Source organism: Ostrinia furnacalis, unplaced genomic scaffold (genome assembly GCF_004193835.3).
Source record: "Ostrinia furnacalis isolate ACB-3 unplaced genomic scaffold, ASM419383v2 OfSCF5354, whole genome shotgun sequence".
NCBI lineage: Eukaryota > Metazoa > Arthropoda > Insecta > Lepidoptera > Crambidae > Ostrinia > Ostrinia furnacalis.
Window position 1 is genome coordinate 114,450 of NW_021135593.1, and position 19,950 is coordinate 134,399.

The following is a 19,950-nucleotide window of genomic DNA, read 5'->3' on the forward strand; positions in this document are numbered from 1 at the left end:
CCATAATTTTGATTTTATCTAGTAGCAACTAGACGTTTAAACCGATTAAGAAAATTATTTGGCTGCAGAATTTTGAAATTTTATTGTTCAAAATACCTATATCAATTGCATTTATTGTAAGTGGTGTGTACTACAAAGCCAAGGGTACTTATAGGTAGCATTTAACTTAATTAGATCAAACTGAGAGTTTATTTCGAACATAACGTAGGGTTGGGAGCCCTACTGTTTTGCTGTTTTCAGTTTTCAACCCCTTAAAGCTTTACGTGCTTTAGTTGCAATAATTTTGCAAGAATTGGTTACGTGTATTGTGATCTGATATATTATTTCATTTCTTATGTGACAGTCAATTTTGTTATCCAAGTAAGTTTTTTCACCCGATTAAGGCGGCGCGGGGACAGATCCCCCAAATCCGGCATTCCATCAATATGTAAAACTCTCGTAAAAAGGGCACCTTTCGCAACATCCGCTCGGGATTCTCACGAGACAGGTAGCTGCTTCCGCTGAATCGCTTGCGCATTAAATCAGAACATCGGGATAATTACAATGCTTATTATTGTAACTGTATCGGTCAGGTAACATTCCACGATTGTTAGATTCGTACACATACTCACTCACAAATTGGATANTTTTTCAAAATTCGGCACTTGATTTTTGAGCGACGCTAAGTCTATGAAGCTCTAATATCAGCCCACCGTGGGTCGGCGGGCGCGGTCGCAGGGCACGAATGTGGTCCGCATTGTTTCCTGCGCCCGCGCATCGAGGACGACAGTGATGCTCGCGGACAAAGGCACCCATTGCAACAGCCGACTTATCGGTGCCGACCTCGCTGACATTCGGTTCGATTCTTAGAACGGAATCGATTTGCCGAACTGGCAATTTCCTGCATTCAGTAGGGTGACATGCATGAGCTCAATGGAATTGCGATACATCGACCGAGGGTCGATATGTATTATTTGATAGATCGATTATGATCAGGCTTTTGCAAATCTCGCCATTAGGGAATGCAGAATCGGTTCTGGTTTGAGGAACCGGGTTTTTCGGGTCTGGTGGTCATAAGAACCGGGAGCCCCGGTTTTTTCGGTTCTTTCGGTTCCAAAAAAACAATATTTTGATTTTGTTTTTTTATTGAAATAACGCTTCTTTGAATAGACTAGGAATAATCAACAAACATGATTTACAATATTTTTCTATTTTTACTAAATTCTACTCCCAAAAATAAATAAAAAGTAAAATAATTAGTTTTCAATTGAGNCCTTTCGTTGCTAACACGATCGCATACAAAGGATTAAGGGACAAGAGCAAAAACTTAATCCCAAACATAACCCCTTCTCAAGACTTTCCAAGAAAGGGTTAATGAATATTAAAAAATGATTTAATCAATGCACCCTCATCCTCCCGGAACTTTTTTGCACATTAAAAATAGTGCTTTAAATAATAAAGCATGAAATAGTTTTGCATGACAAACTTATTTTAATTTATAATAATGTATGTGCATGCAAAACTAAGTATTTGTTAAAATGTAAATGTACCTACCTACATATTATGCAATTTATCTATCCAAAAATAAAGGTTTTTTACTCACGCGTGACTGTTGAAACTTTATTTAGACAGTATTGTCTTTATTTTTTTTAAATTCATACCTAAACTTAGCACATTAGGCTCTAGTTAATATGCCATTCGTGAGCAAGAGAAGCAAAATATATTATTTATGTAAATAAATAAGCAGGTGGCTACAGGTACGATATTCGCAAATTAAAGACATGATTACGAATTTTCACGTTAATTAGGAAAATAACTTATTAAATAATTATGTACATTGTGCAAGTTTTTTTAATAAATATTATTTGTTTTTCTTTTGTGAATAAACAGTCGATTTAAAAAAAGGCCTGACAAAAGGCGTTAACTATTTTTCACGGCTCTAGATATAAAAACTTCTTTCCAACCCCTTGTGAAGACACTTATTGACTTTCATTACGTCTTTATCATTCAAATTAGTGGGTAATGGTAACACTGCAGTGTGTGCAATATTTAACGCGGGCATTTCAGGAAGCAATTTGACAGGTTACGTTGGAACTGGTTCACGCGACAAGTAGACGGAACCGGGAGCATGGGACCCGGCCGTGCCTTGTAGTGTGGCGGGTGAGCATTGGTTGTGTGTAATATTTATTTAAAAACTGTGTGTATTTTCAATTGAGCCATTTTCTAAATTACTTTTTGCAGTCAGTTTCAAAGCCCAAAAATGTTTGCATAAACTACATAATAAAACACATATGTGCCACATTGATATCGAACGGTTGGTCCCATTGACACTTAAAACTATTTATTGTGAATTTATGAACATTTTCATTTAAGATATTAGCATAGAATGATATTAGTACCTAAGGATATGCTAAGTTGTGAGCTTTTCATTGTTTTAAACAGGTTAATTAATATTGCGCAATCAATGTTGTTAAGGAAGCGCTGAACGCAGGCCGCTACCAGTCGAACATGGAAAACATTGGGGGAGGCCTATGTTCAGCAGTGGACGTCCTATGGCTGAAAAGATGATGATGATGACGATGAATCAATGTTGTGTAATTTTGTACTATTAGAGCATTTCCGTCACAGTGGCCAATGCTAAGCGTCGCACTCACGCGCATATCGGCGCAGTCGCACTTCCAACCCTCCATCCGCGCTGTGATCTATTGTTTGCCGGGAGAAATGGAACGAGAAAAAACCCCGTTCCCAAACGTATCGTGAGAAATCACAAAATGTGCTCCGCATTCATTAAGTGACGCTCCGACAGAAATCAATAAATATCACATTACGCTCCGCTGGCCATGGGAGTACAATACTGGTTTAGGCCGCTGGATTGTTTCTCAGCACTACTATTTCATGCTACCTACTCACCTATGACCGTGTAATTCGAACCGTATTACTATTTACCTTTAACATTTGGTAGGACTTGTGAAGAACTAATTAGGAAATTCAACGATTATGATGCCGTTGAATGTGAGATTTATCAAAAAAGGTTTAAAGAAGCAATCAAAATTAAATCATTGATTAAACTGTTTGTTTCATGCCGATCACGGGTTACTTATGTAGAGTCGTTGTTGGTTGGAAAATTTTCGAGTGGTTTTATGTTTTTTTATTATTGTATGGTTTTCATTACAGTATTGATTAGTTAGTTAAATATTGTTGAACATTGCATACTAATTGACCTTATTTACAATTTTATTTTATTAGGAAAACCAACAGCAATACAAATAGGTACAAATAATGAAACCTAAATCTGCTTAGCCATTTATTGGTAATCGCAAATGGAAGTCAAGATGTAATATTGCAAAAAAATGAGCAAACTAGAGAAAATCCAGCACCCAGTTCTAGATGCTTTCCATTACGGAGCAAACTTTTAACTAAAGTTATTGTAGCAGTGCCAGAGCTTAGACGCAAGCTCACGCACAGGACAAGGGTGACCCGAGGTGATGTGGCTGCGCACAGCGGCCGCGTGTGTGCGTTGCGCCAGCGCCGGCCGCTCACCGCCTGACTCATGCTCATGGACTCCTGCTTTGTACCTATTATACCACGTACTATCACCGTAACATTATGCCCAAACGATCTGCCAACGCATTGTCTTTGAACTTACTGTTTGGCGATAAATGTCAGCGCTGATTTACCGACGCCGACCAAAGCGACTTTGTAACTAATTTATGTTCGTAGAACTCTAGAAGAACTAAATATTCCAATTAAACAATAACACGTGTTCATTTAAGATCACAATCGGTCAGAGCGCGCTGCTAATATGGTTACATTACATTAGTGCGTTATCAACAGTATAACAATGTACCTAACTGTTTATTTCAATAATATTCCTACTAATACCCTTATCTACTTCCTGTATGTTTGTTTGCTCGTATATTTGCCTTACAATATTGCGGCTTTAGAAAGTCTGAATTGGTCACGGTGACGACGACATAAACATGCCATTCTGCCAGGCTTAGTCAATCAAATAGGCTTATCAGCAAATTTTAGGGTTCCTTCCAATGAAAACCTTAGTTTCTTTGTGCTCAATTTGTCTGCGAGTTACCGCGAGACCTACTTCGAACCGTTTATAGGAATGTAGAGCACAGGTGCATACTCTTACAACTGGTTCACTCTATAGGATATAGTAGCCTATATACGGTGTATATTTTTGTGGTATAATTTGTTTTGTCATTACCGGTTAAGGTGTGTATAATAGGTATGCGCAGATACTTATCGCGCCATAGTATCTGCGTTGTTTGAGTAATTGCACCATAACGAATGTCCGAGCGAGGCATTCGTATGCGCGGACCAAAGCGATAATGTACCGAGAGCTCAATATCCATAAGTCAGCGGGACCTCCCTCCTAATGTCCCGTCGTTGTTCTGTCGGCCCTTGTCGCAAATGTGCCGTTACTGCTAAAACTTGCTTTTCTTAGACATGACAGACATGTACGACATAATGTGCTTAATTAATTGATCTGTTAAACATACACAAATGCATTGAGAGTAAGACCCAATTTAAGACGAAGGTTTATCATTTGATATTGCAAATCAGATTCGCATTAGCAGAGTACATTAATTAGCTTTGTACACGAATACAAACTCTCCTAATGTGATTGCAAACAAACAAAAACTTACCTAAGTAGGTACATTGAGTAAGACTCAAATACAAAAACTCGTACCTAAGTAACAAAATATGTTACACAGGTCGAGATCATTAACCAGTCACAGCCCACACATGATTTTGTAAATGTCAGGTTGCGTCTGTCCAAACTATAGATGCGTCATATTTTCTCATCTATCACTTGTCACTATTAAACTTTCGCAGGTCTCCGAGTGCCTTATGAGGTTCGGGGCTTGGATCCACTCAATAAAAGTAATTTATGTATATCAGAGCAAGTGACCGTAAGTGGGCCGGCGCTTGGCGCGCTCTCGTAGTACACGCCACACCGATTTTATTGCGATCTTGATTAATATTTATGATTCAATTCTTTGTCCGGATCATGAATTACATATGGCTCGTGCTGGACTCAAGTGATAAATCGGTTTAGGCAAACTCTTAAGTATTAGCGATTCGCGACGCATCTCTACGGTTAATGTAGGTGTGGGGTATCGTTAAAATCAACATGAATCATAATTAAGTGCCGCGGCTGGGACTTATGTAACAAAATTGTAAGTATACAATATTATCATAAAGCATTTACAAGTCTGTCATACTAATTTACAATTGTGGAAAATATTGCCTTTCTCGGAGACTGGAATTGCAATTCGTTCAGTAAATTCGATCAAAATAATACAACGTACGCGTATGTGGAAAATTTGCGCTGTACGGGTATATGGGCACATTATTTTTGGATATGATTAAGTATATTAATAGTGCTTATAATGATGTAATTAGCACAAAGCTAATCAAATATTTGATTTGACATCGATATTCGAGACTTATAGATAAGTAGGTTTGTACTGTTGCAGCCCACCCACTTTGCGTCACAGCCTAATCGGACTACTTTCTAGGATTTTTTTTGTTCCAACTATAGGGGTAATCTGACGTGCACGAGCGGTACAATTGTCATTCAAGTAGGTGCTTACTAAATAAATCTGCGATGCGAATAATTATTTACCTAAATATTTATGCAAATTGATCGCACATGCTGTCGTTAGAAAGCTGAGCGAGGATAGTGGGCTGTGTCGGATGATGGACAGGTGACATTGTGTGGACGTGAGGGCGGCGAGACGTCCGGAGCGCGCGTCGCGATGCGGGGCGACGCGCCTCAAAACAAACGCTCCCGTTTGACAGATACGATCTGCGCCCGCGCACCGCCGACTGTCAGCGCTCTGCTCTATTGTGACAGCCATGATCTGTGCCAAAAAGAAAAGTAATTACAGTTAACCGGTTACCTTTTTTAGTTCACTGACTCCATTATTCAGAGGAACTGTGTACGAGTAGGTACGGATAATTATAATCTCTACGTTTGTCAGAATGCTGTCACATTTGATTCATCAGCGTCGTTGGTTAAGCTCTGATACCTATCCATCTATATTAAATTAAGCGTCGTAAGATACTAAATGACCAAACTTGAATATATAATTATATCTCGATCACAGTTTTAACACACTTCCATCAAAAAGAGGTTTAAAGAAAAACTCTGAATTTTACGTTTTTCGCAATAATTTTGGTATAATTTGAAGTAACCGTGGTGATTAAAATAATTAGCTCAATTAAAGAAGTAGATCAGATACACTAACCCGAGTTGTAGGTAATGTAATTTTTAAATCCAGTCTCGGTAAAAAAAAAACAAGAGAAGCTCTACGTTATGGGTACTTACTTGAAAAACAAAAAAAAAAACGAATCTAGTATTGAATTATCATAAGTATGTAGGTACCTACTTAAAGTTCCACTCAATCTAAATTGGCCGGCTACTGTTTGTTTAGAGTGACGAAAGCAGACCAGTTCGTGATCAACGGTGCTCCCAAATCAATGCTAAACACAGTCGTCTCTAGATTATCTCTCCAACTCGATTATGTGGCTACTTAAGTAGGAATTTTAATTCGTCATGAAGCCACTCTTTGTGATGGAATTTTTACGGCCTCGTGTCTACTTAGGTTTATGTCAACTATCTCGCAAACAATGCATATGCTTTGACCTTTAGAATTCTATGCATAATAATAGCCTTTCTTTTCTATTTTGACAATCATTTTATTTGAATCGAGTTCATGATCTTCTGAGACTCAAATGTGGTTCCGTGTGTTATTCTAATTCGTTTGTAGGTACTCTTAATTTCTGATCATTTTGTCTAAAGTAGTCGTTCCATTTTTTAATCATAACACACATTTTGAAAAGAAACATCGTCAGGAGTTTTCAAATTTTGCAAGAGTTTTGCTGCAAGGTAAACTAACATGATTGGATAATTACTACTTACCATCACTGAAGGTCTCACAAAAAGGAGTTTGTAAAGTATGTAGGAATTGGGTGCGCGTGGTGAGTTGATGTTTTTTGCTCTAGCAATAGTAAGTAGGTAACTTGTATATTATAGGCTTGCTTGTGTAGATAGGATGGGTTCTTTACATACGTTTTTGTTAGTTTGAGATTTTTTTCCATTTTTTATTTCCAATATTTGAAAAATCTACATCATTGCAACTGAATTAGGTTTTTTCATATCGAAATAACTTTTTTTCAGATATACTGACATCAATTTCAGTCATAGTACTGAAAGTATTACAAGGGGTTGTTTTGTGAGGATACCCATTTTTCGGGTAATTTTTAAGTAAAAGTACAAAGGACTCTATGTCCTAAATTCTAAACGCCAATTTTAAGAAAATTGCACTGACTTTTTATAGCGGATCGTTTTGTAAATATAATACGTATATCCCATGAACATTGTTTACTGCCCTGGTAGACTACATTATTGCTGATCATATGATATCCCAACAGGGTCTTTATCTTTATTGCCTTTCTATCTCTGTTCATGTTTGCTTTCTATCTAAATGTCAATTGAAACCAAAATATACGCACCTAAGATTGAATCAATTGTATGGTCATCGCGTTTGACTTACTAAGGCTTGATGCCTTTGTCTTTGAAGCCGTACGCTGATGGTATTGAACCTATTGATGAATTTCAGATAAGTTTTATGAATTACCTTTTTATTTGCATATCAATGAGGTGTAAAATGCGTTACTATGACACTTTATACCTACGAATAGGCAACAAAAATAGCATTTGCGAATTTTTAGAGTCTTGTGTACCTAACGCTATTTGTAGAGCTCTAAACATGCTTTTTATCTACGTATTTGCATAAATAGTTTGGTATTTAATTAAATTATATCCATGGGCCTTTTCCAGCAGTAGACTACATTAGTTTGGAACGACCGGACGAACGAATTTAATTAAATATACCATTTCATGAAACCGAGTTTCAAGTAAAAAAACGTTTACAAATAATCTGGAAATAAATTAATTGAAACGCTTTATCATGTGTTGGAATTTGATCGTAAAGTTCACCACATGATGACGTTTCGGATGCGTACGCGTCCACTTTGTTATCGTTACGCACGTACCGCTGACCTCAATCTCCGTGCGTAGGTGACCGATAAAAAAATCAAAGGGTTATGGTGTCAGGGGTTGTTCGCGCACGGTCATCGATTTACATTCCTCACGACTTGAGGTCGGAATTTGGGGTCGGGTCGTTTGTGAAAAAATAAGGAATTCCTAAAATCAATGATTTTTTCCGCAGTTGGACATTTTGCAGTGGCACGCTTGTTATTGAGCCTGCTATGGTAATCAGACGAGGACGTGAATGAAATGAGTAGCCCTCAATATTGTTATTTTACAAAGACACGTGTTACATTATTAGCTCTCTACCTGTTGCTGCTACGAGCCTCAACTTGTTTAACCAGAGAATTGGCGTGAAAAATTAAAGTGGCTAATTAAATAGTTTATCAATTAATTGCTAAATTGTGTATAAAAGTCAACACTGTGTATTGTGTATATGTGTGATGTTAAAAGTGAAATAAGTTACCTACAGTATTACAAGCAATACCATTTTTTACAATCGCTCTTATGAATTATTTATTTAACAATGAAGTACCTATGTACTTCTTTCTCAATTTAGATGTACCTATTTATAAAACAAGTAGCCCTTTAACATGAGTTAATCAGTTTCACCAGTGTGGTCTTACGGCAATTTGGTACACTTCAAATTGCAAACCAACGAAATGTGTTCAGAAACCTGGCTGCCTGGTGGTTATGTTTGCGCTACGGGGATCACGGGTCAGCGGGCGCGGCCGGTTCGCGGCGTGCCCGCCAGCTACTGTGCCGGCAGCACTCAGGCTCAGGGATAAGCGATATTTATCCAAATTAGCGAAATATCGATACTATCGGCAACATTAATGATGTCGATGTTTGTTTTTGAAAAATCTTTTGAATATTTTAGCAATCCATTGTACACTTTTTTGTATAACTTTGTGTCTTGATTGTGAACTTTAAGGCTGGGTACCATCTGGCACCATCTTTCTTTAAATATAACAACCGCCAAAAATCTGTCAAATTCCGTACATAAAACACCGGACGTCCACGGATTATGCTTACTCAAAACGAAACGTTAATGTATTATTCCTTAATGGGATTGAAACTTGGACTTTGAAGTTACCGAATTTTCAGTGCCACTAAAGTGATAATAACCACGATTTGTCTCGAATTGACATTTTATTATCGATACATCAATATCGACATTTTATCGATATCGCTCACTATACCTTGGCTCGGGGCACCCCACGTGCCGGACCCATTGCTCAACTGATGACAGACCTAATGGCACATTACCCATTGTCTTCGTGACTAATTTTGAATTGCAAATTGTAAAAGAAACGATTTTTTATTTGCAAATTGATTGGACGGATTGTTTTGATGTTTATCTATTATTAGCCCATCACTTTATGTGTGGTGGGAAAGCACCTTTATATTTAAGGCTTTTATTGTGAAAATCACTTAAAATGGGGAACTACCTGGTACCAAAGACTTCATAATAAATCAAATTGAATTCGTATTCATTGCAAGAATTAGCTTACTTTCTTAAAATACATGGGGCTAAAGAATGTGAGTACAATGAATGGTCCGGTCTGTGTAAAGCCTATTCTGCTTCAAGAAGTATGCAAATGTATCATAAATTTAAAATAACCAGTTATATTTTTAACAGACCATAAAGTTATTAATTGGTTCCTAACATGCTTTTGATTGCTAGTAGCGAATACTTGTTCTTTATCTGATTATTACTAAAAGCTTAATTTTCAACTGACTCGATAGTTAGGAGTGATAAAGTGACGGATATTGTAACCAATACATAGGTACCTACTTAATACAGCAAAACACTCAGTATAGCAGCGAATATCTAAAAAGTAACTAATTCATGAACAAAAAGGGAGAAGTACCTACCTACGTTTTGTGATTTTCAGAATCATTTTCAGGGACTTTTCAGAGTTCACCAAACAAAATACAAATAAATGCGCATTCAAATAACGCTTTTTTGTCCTTCACTCGTTTGTTTTGCATTACATAAACATTTATACACAGAACCACAGAAACACTTGGTCATGGCCATGTTTTTTAAGTTCGTTTTTATGTCGTTTTTAGGTATAGTTTTATAAATCAAGTGTTTTGTAAAAAAAAGTTTTAGTTTTACCAGCATATTTAATAATCCCACTTTGAATAGAGGAATGATATTTTTTTCTAAGGAAAAGAACCAGAATTATACCTTTGACAGAAAACAAGAACAAAAAAAATATGCTCCAGGTGAGGCTCGAACTCACAACCCCGGCATTACTCACGAGCACTGTCTTATAAGTACCGTGCGCTAACCAATTGCGCCACTGGAGCGATGGACGAGTCGTCGAAATTACGGATCCAAACCCACGCGTCCTCCCGCCCCGCCCGCCGCGCCGGCCCCCTCGCTGCCTCAGTGCCTGAACGAAGTTAACTACGAGTCTACGAGCCATGCCGCCATCATTAAGCCATAAATTATGTATGAAACGTATATCATTTTTACAATTACGAGTTAACATCGAGTTAGTACGTTGTTAACTTCATAATTTTATTGTAAATAGTACCATTATCGCGCATATTGGGATAATTATCTACTGAAAATGTTTGTTGTTATGATGTCACATTATGATCATGACTAATAAAGTATCGTATAACGTTTTTGTTTATTGATGAGTAGGTATGGGCGCTATGAATACAATTTGAAGAAGTTAAGGAAAATTATGTATGTAGGTACTCAAATTCTATCTTCGCCGTATTAGATAACTTACCGTATTAATCCACAAATATTATAGTACCTACTTACCTCTTATTTTATTGAAGAAACAACTAGTTAGATACGTACGTATTTAGGTAAGCTACTGAAAAGCAAATCCTGAAAAGCGTTTCCTCCTTCTATTCATGCGCTTTCAATAAATACATCTTTGCTCTCGTATATTATTCGAATCATTAGTGCATGTAATCACCTTCTCATAAACAGCACACAGCACAATCACATCAACACCCTGTTATTGATTGCCTATTGTTCTTGCATCGGATCGGTCGAGGGATCTGTAATTTGTAAGTTTTTATATTAGCGTCTCGTATTTATGTTTGGAATTCCAGGTTAAGGCAAACATATAATTAGAAGATGTTTTTAATTGTAGGTGCAGACGTGGCGCATCGCGGTGGCGGTGGCGCGGGCGCAGCGGCGCGCCCGGAGCCATTCGATTAGCGCGAGCCAAATGATATGTTAATGGACTATCGAGAATTATTGCTTATTGTTGGCTGCTCATTCCCTACCTGCGCCTTGCCTACTTCCGATTTTTGTTCTTGTGAGAAATGTGTAGGTTGGTCGCTTATTGTAGCGTGTAGCGTAGATAAATTGCTTACGATTTATTAAGAGAGTATTAATTTTGTAATGGTCAGTCTTTTATATAGGTAGGGACCTAGATATTAGTTACGTGTGTATGGATAAGACTGTGTTGATTGATTGTTGTCTTGCAGATTTTTGTCACGGGAAATTCAACTTTAAATGACGCTGTTTTCTATTGCACACCATGACGATATCTTTTCAGTCTCATCTTTCGTGTTATATAGCTTTGAATCATCTGAAAAGCTTTCCCATATTAATCTCATGTGTGTTTAAGCTTTTACCTAAGTATGTAATTAATTACCTAATTAATACGGCTATTCTACGGGTTTTCTACGTGTTCCTTTAGAGTTGATACCTATTTAATGTTAGTTGTTAAAGTTAGAAAATGACATTACAAGCAATTAAATATGTACCTATTTAAAGTTTTCGCTCTCCTAAGAAAGGAAATTAATCCAAAGCCCACATCAAAATCATGCTGGTTTCAATGTCTGCGGATAGCTTGAAAATGAAGCACATTATTAATCTGTTTCAATTAAATTAACCACTTCAATATTAACTATCTAAAAGCAATCAAAATTATGCAACAGCCGCGTCGTTTGAGGCGGTCTAATGGCTCCGAGTGGAAATATCAAGCGGCGGCAAACTGACTGATCAGCCCGATTGAGCAGGACAATTGCCCTTAATGAAAGTAATTAACACGACGCGATCGGCCGATATCGATAGCGCGCACCGCCGCTACCCGCGCGCCGACACCACAATGTGAGCCTAAATCAACCTACACACAGACATTAATTACCAACTAAATAAATCCATAACTCCTATTCGATGCGCAATAAGGACCGATGACAGTCGAATAGCTAACCAAAAAAACAACTGAATGGACGCGGATCACCTTTCACGCGTTTGTTTCGTCCTCCGGGAGAAACTTTCACGCAATCCGCATCCCAATACAATAAGCTGGCGAGATGTAGAGCAAGAAATACTTTAACCATTATTTTTTGTGGCGTTCGATCTTGTACAATAGAACGAAATCAACGTAAACGAAAATCAGCTGATGCAGGTAAAGAAATTGTATAAGGTGCATCCATTTGAAGAAAATTTGAAGCAATGATCCGACGTTTCGTGTGAACTAATTTCGCGGCCGATGGGAAAGTGCGCCGGTGTTCGGATACGGAATAAGCCAAGACCTTCAATCATTGCGTTTCACACATTTGAAAAGTTTCGTAGAAGGAACGCACCCTTATTTACCAACATTTTCATATAGACGTGTGTAGATCAAGGTTACGACTGCATTTATCTTTTATGGGCACTGTAAATCAAGAACAAATTCATCGATAAAGCGGTATAAAGCTAACAGTGCGACTTGTTGGTGTGTTTGTGTAAGATATTCCCCAGATATCTATGAGTATGTAAATATCTAGAACAAACATTACCTACACCTATCTCATCCAAATTGTTCAAGGTTAACTTGTATTTGGTTCGGATTCTACGGAAACGTGTCAAGGAGAGTTTTAACGTTTGGCATTGAAATAGGTTACTGTTATGCTGAAGAAGTTACTAAGTATATTACTCGTATTTACGTAATAGTGCTGATTTGTTCAAGTACAGAAAATCTAACAGAGCAATCATCGTCAAAGTTACTTTAAATATTGAACTTTATAATAGAGCACTCTAGGAATGATAGAGGGATAATTTTATCTATCATTTTTAATAGATCATCGCGGTGATCAGCCTATTGCTATCATATCTTACCTCAAATGAATGTTGCTGCTTAGTATAAACTAAGAATTTCCTTCATTATGATTCAATTGTGTTTAATATTTGAGGATGCAAGATTATGCAAGACGGAAGAGTAATCGTTACACTTTCGCTGATGTTTTTTTGTCTTCTGGCAGCTGACAGCAAAGTGTCGTGTGTCAAGTGTCAGGTTAAATGGTCCATCGGTATGCGGCAACGCCCTGCACAAAATGTGTCGACCAGCACTTTATCAAGGTTGCTTTGGGCACGTGATGTTGGTAATTAAATAACTAAAACAATGAACAACAGACCAAAATGTCACGTGTCGACAATAATAATAAGTTAAACGGAAATCGAAGTTGGAATCACGTAATCAATAATGAATCATTGAAGATTTGTGCATGAAGTACCAACTCGGCCATCAATTAGTAGTAAGTACTTATGTAATTACATGAGAGCATTATGATATAATTTTGCTAGGACTTAAAATGTACATAGGATATTCTATAGACAGCTATACGTAAAGCAGAGAATATCCTAAGTGAAATAATTTTACTAAAGTTGTCTACCCTGAGCCAGAGCGCTCGATTCTTCACTCCACATATCATCAAAGCAAGGTGGATCGGGACAATAAATGTAAACCGGGTTCGACTGAGCATAAAAGCATTCCATGTCGAGCGATGAATGAATCGGGGCATCATTCTCAAACGAGCATATCGCTCGTTTTGTTTGTTTGTTCGCTCTAATGAAAAAGCGCATTCGCTCTCAGGTGCGCACCTGTTTAGGCGCCGAGGCCGTGGGACGAGCCAGGTAAAGAGATGCGCAAAAACCCACTCTTTGTACTTGCGGCTATGAACTTACACTGACCGATTTTTTAGAACTTATCAAATAAAATCAATCAAGAATTGCCTACTTTGTCCTTGATTGAGAAAATAAACCTCACGTGGGTGCCATATCAAGTCACGCCAGCAATAAAAAGAATTGAAGATTTGGGCAACCTTTTGATACCGCGAGGAATTCAGATTGTCGTCAAGATTTTATTTTCCTCACCAAAGAGGGGCGAAACATAAAGAAAGCACGAAACGTTTTATGTGTAGGCCGGGGCCCACTCAGATACGTACGTTCCGTGTTTCAATTTTTGCCCATATCTGGCAGCGGTGCTGTGCCGCCGCGGTGCACAGATTCAGATATGCAAAGAACGTGGAGCGGTGCACTCCGTAGGCGTGAACACCGAGCTGCGGCGCTGCTCGCGCTTTGCCTCAGATTTATGCACGTGTCTCGCAACACTACCTGTACCGCACACTTCCACCTCCTATATCGCACTCGAAACCCACACTACAATTCTCAGGACGTCTACCCTACGCACGATACCTGCTTCACGACTTCACCTAATTTCTTTTTGTCGAGATGCATATATCTTTGAAATTTTTTACACGAGACGGCGCGCAAATATTCTTTCTCGCCACTATTGAAAAATCGGGTATGTGTGATTTAGTGCGTTGTTGATTTTATCCACATTCCGCGCCGTTGTACAATACGCCGAATGGCGCAATGCAAAATTCCATTAAGCTTTTTGAATACGAATAAAAGGAGATTTTGGAAAAAATCCCTCGCCGCTCTCGAACAGGTTATTGTTCAAGCTTTGGAGAGGAACAATCGCGCTGTTGTGTTTCCAGTTAACCATGAGACCATGACAAACTGCGTACCTGTGGCTCCGTTTTATTTTCTTCAGTCCGTAATTATCCTTAATATTGTTGTTCCTAATTAATAATGCAGTTACAGAAGACAGCTTGTATTGTAGAAGTTAGATTATGACGAAGGTATTGTATGATTCGAAGTCATGTATTTGCATAAAACTAATCTTTCATCTTTTCTTTATTTACAAGTATGATGTGGTTTGTTCAAACAGCAAGTGCTTCTTATTTAAAGGTTTTTGTGTACAGTTAGATAAGTGTCAATCAAATCAAATCAATCCCGATCCCAATCAAGAGAATCCCATGAAACTCTGGATTATGAAAATTTTCTTGGACCCATTAGCCATTAGTATAAGGAAGAGCCAATGCTCTATATTCTCGGTGCTTGAACTTTCAGCTGTTTTCAATGCATGCAGATGAAGTGGGTTATATGTAACTGTTACTAAGGTAGTTTGGGGTCATAGGCCGCTTGAACTCAAAACGAATCACGTGTTCCCGTGCGCTCAGTTTTGCAACACACGCACGGTCAAGTGCTTAGTCTGCGCCGGACCCGCGGCGCTGCTGATTCAAGTACAAGCGAGAACAAACGCAAAAATAAGTTGCACGTTTTTTGGAACGTGGATTTGCTAAATTCTGTAACCTAGTCGAAATAAATCATTCGGATTTCATAATCGCAATCGAATGATACATTTGGCATTAAAATATTTTCTGTGAACATGTGGGATGTTCACAGAAAATATTTTATCTACATAGGTACCTTTAAAATAAATGGGGATCATTTATGATCTTTGGATAGAAAATAACTTTTTTATAGATCATACATATCAGTAACATCTTATTTATAAACGCAGGGCGACATTTGCTTCTGTTATAATATTTTATTTGATTGGAACATCAAAATAATATGGTCCCTACCTAGTTTCGGAAAACATTTGAACTACTTTGTATTTTCGTTCAAACTAAAGTCATAGGCTACATTGTAAATTCCTAATCGATTGATAATGTCAGTTATTTAAAATATAACAATACACTTTTAACATTTTATCACGTGGTGGCGATATCCTGGCACGATCGTGATCAGCGCGAGAGATCCGAATGTGTGTTATTTGGATAGAGCACGTCCGGCGACCGGCGCCCGCGCAGTCCACTTGGTACACATCCCAAATAGAGCAGCCCTATAAGAGAACATACACGTTTTCTATGGAACTGTTAAATTACTTACTTATCTACACATATGAATCTTCAAAGTTGTTTTTGAGCATAAAAGTGTTGTATGTAACGAAAAAACTCATTAAAGTAGCTTCCATAGATAGAGCAATTGTAATTAGCGGACTGGGAAATGATACCTTAAGAAATGCCAAGGAAAGGAAATGCGGTGAAATGAGCTGACGGAATAATTTAACCTGTGGTCAACTTTTACAACTGCACTCCAAGCCACTGCGAGATTACCGCAACCTGTCGCTTATCATATCACCCGACCAAAACTTGTTTAGGCCTATGCAAATATCATGAAGACATCATAACTATTATCGGGAAAAACGAAAGTCCTTGTCTGAATAAACATGATATTTTGTGCAATATGCTATCGATATGTGTAAATACTGTGTTATTTGTAAAAAAGTAGGTAAAATACCTACATCCTGTCCATGTTTCAGGAACCAATTTGAATGAAGGCCGGCTGAAAAAAAATGAGGTGGCTTATATTCAGTGGCATGTAAGACTACGTTTAGTCGTTTCCGTGCGAAATGATGATAATAATGTAAAGCAATAAACACCATCGAAAAAGGCTAAATAAAATATTTGACGTTTTATTGCAGTCAAAGAGCATATTTGTGTGTAGCTGAAGCACACACCAAAGGTACAATGTAAGGTGTTCTTAATTCTTACTTGAGAAATTTGACTGCTCCAACACAATGGCATAGCAGTAAAAATTTATATACGCATGCACCTGCGACGAGTCAGCTCTTTCTCGGAACAGTAAAATAATCGCGAAGGAATAAGAAATAAAAACCGAGAGCAGAATATTACCAATGTTGCAAGAAAGCTGTACTCGAGAAATGTTCGTTGCGGGAAACAATAAACATCAGAGTTCGTCAACGTATCGTAAATCGCGGTCCAATTTGTTTATAGCAGTCGCCGATGGCGGTGGCAGGTATCGACAGTGACATTGGCGGTCGGTTACGAATGACCGACCACCGGCCGGTACACAATATATTTTCGTGCTCTACTTGAGTGGCGAAAGTCTGTTTACATAGCGCTGGGGATTGAGAGATGTATGGGAGAGGTACATAAAGTTGGAAGGTCGCGCGAAGTGTGCCGATGCGATGGCGCGACGCTTCCGGCCGCGTGGCGGGCACGTGCGGGCGCAGGATGCGATGCGCGAGGACACCCTCCACTATCGCTAAATTACACAAAAAATATAGCATCGATTATTCTTGTGTATATCTATTGCTCATAGTCATATGCCAGTAAGCAGAAGAACCGATTTAGAAGCGTCCTCCATGTTTTTGTAAGTGTCAGCAAAATTATGTGAATTTGAATATTCAACTATTTTTATAAGCATACGCGTCGACTCTACATTTTAGTTAGAAAACGTTTGTATGGGAAAAAGAAAAGGACTGTTTTTTGGGTTTTCCCGAAAATTATTCGATTTTTTCTCGCCGTAAAAACCATCCTTGGACTTCAACGAACATTTAAAAAAAAGAATACCAATCGGTCCAGGCGTTGTCGAGTAATTTTTTTTTTATATATTATAGATAGCTTTATGTATTGTCATCAAATGCTTTGTACATACATACATCTCTGCCTTATTGTGATTTGTGAATTTCGGATCAGTTATCGATGACTCTATGAAGCGTTGTACAAATCTACTTACAAATTGCGTATAAAATTGTGAATGACCTGAAATACACTTGCGTCAGCTATTGCGCAATGTTTTATATTTAGCATGCCATAATAGCAATTAGACATCAGACAGAATCACGTCAAAAGATTATGCGATCCACAATGAGACCATCCGATAATAGTTCTCATCTTTTTATTTGGTTATTCATGATTTATACCGTATTGGGTATAATTTTATTACGAGTCCATAGTTACGGAAAACTAAGCAAAACTAAATATTATGTATTTACAAATAAAAAATATGTCCCAAATCGCTGTCCAAACAACGCTACATGGTGCCCAGAATTCTGGCTTTATTTCCGCGCTAAATGGCCAAACTGATTCGTTGGTCAATTCCCTTTTTGCTCTAAAAATGATTTTTGATACACTTAGCGAGTCGGTTGGTAGGAACTTATTTAGCATATGCATTTACAATAATGTAAAATGTATCTACATTGAGACCGTTAGTTGAATATACCGAAACAGATTCTTGCCACGATTTGTGTCAATAGAACTTCTTTGTAACATACAATGTACTATTTGCATTTCTAAAGAGTCAAAATACGGAAAACCCTCTAAAGTAATGCACTTCCTCCTCGTGTCAGCGAGGTCACGAATGATATATTTATAAATTCGTAAAGGTATTCTATTTTGGGTACGCGCGATAGTCATAAAGCACGACAATTTACAATTGAAAAGCGGTTACGAAAGCGCAACATAAGAAGGAATAATTCTCTCCGGTGTGATAAACGGCGACACTCATAAAGGTGAAGAAAAAAATTAATTCGTGAATTCCTTAAGTTATTGGCACAAAAAGGGAAAATTTAAGACGTGCCAACTCAGACAATGCGGAGTGGTGTTAATCTTGCCGCGATCAATAAACTCTCTGATTACACATTCATGGAATACTTTGCGCTCCTCGGAGAAGTGGCCTTAACCGCGCTCTTACAGGGTGGGGCCTAAACCGAGCCCTGCTCTGACAGATACGGAACGAAAATTTAATATCATATTCGTTATGTTTATTTAATGTTAAATTCGTAATATTATGTAATGTTCTTACTTACTGCACACATTTGTTAAGTTTGAAAATCTTTCCTGTTTGCTATACTTATCTACAATGAAGGACATATACCTGTACCTGCATACAAAATGGCGTTAGTGTACATAGATCGCTATTGATAGCGCCAGCAGCTATTTTATTGACTCTCTATATTTGATTAGACTGCACTGCATGTTTACAGCTCGATCTGCTCGGCCCACACCACAAGTTTTTGTTAACTAAGCAAAGATCGTTTTTATCAGATACGCGACTTATCGGTGTTTGCTGAAGTATGTCCTTCACATTCAGATCACGTATCAATAAGAAAGTGACCATACTCATAACACCGTTTACATGATTTTATTTCACTTGTATAATTTTTATGTAATTTATTACATAGAAACATGTAAGTAGACATTCATAGTTTACAAATATTTGTAGATTTTTTGCATAAGTAAATTTGGGTTGTAAGTATGTAGATAAATTAATAACTGCAAATGATCTATTAAATTACAATTTTAAAAATTAATCATTTCCATTTAGTAACACCATGTACCTACCCAAGAAGAACTTAATAGGTATAAGTTGATACTGTATGGTGGTATGACGAAATCCGTTACGATCGCGAAACATATGGGTCAACAGACGCATAAAGGCGGCCAACTGATCCAGATAACTTAAAAAAATATACCAGCTGACCGCTTCCTACACTGGATCGTTAATTGTTCCTCGCTGGCCGAGGTGACACGCTCCAAATTGGCGCATCTGTTACAATGGGCCCGCTAGCCGGTGGCCATAACGCCATATGCGAACTAGTCCAAGTGGAACAAAGGTACAGAAAACAAAGCAAGGTGTAGATAAACTCGGGAGTTTGGGCACACCACACTTTTTCATGTGCGACCTATATCACAATGACATACTTTACAATAATAATGGTAATTGATTAACAAATGATGTTACCTCTGATTTCAATACAAATAAAGGCTACACTGATATGCATGTGAATGAAGTTAATAAGCCTCTATTCGAATGCGCGTCCACGAAATCCGGCGACGATCTCACGGCGACATAGTCTCGGCGTTTGACAAACATGTCGCTCTCTATAGAGAATTCCGATGACACATCTCGACTCCTCATCGCCCATTTTGAAACGGGTGACCGTAAATGATAATCTCCTGCGGTATTTTATCGTTTTATTATTTCACAA

At 37.9% G+C, this 19,950-nt stretch overlaps 1 non-coding gene across 1 annotated transcript; it reads right to left on the minus strand.

Annotated features, from left to right (window-relative positions):
- Positions 1–10,280: 10,280 nt before the first annotated feature.
- Positions 10,281–10,372, minus strand: TRNAI-UAU (transfer RNA isoleucine (anticodon UAU)). Its single transcript is given in 2 exon segments — positions 10,281–10,316; positions 10,335–10,372. It is a non-coding gene; the product is annotated as a tRNA-Ile (tRNA).
- Positions 10,373–19,950: the final 9,578 nt, after the last annotated feature.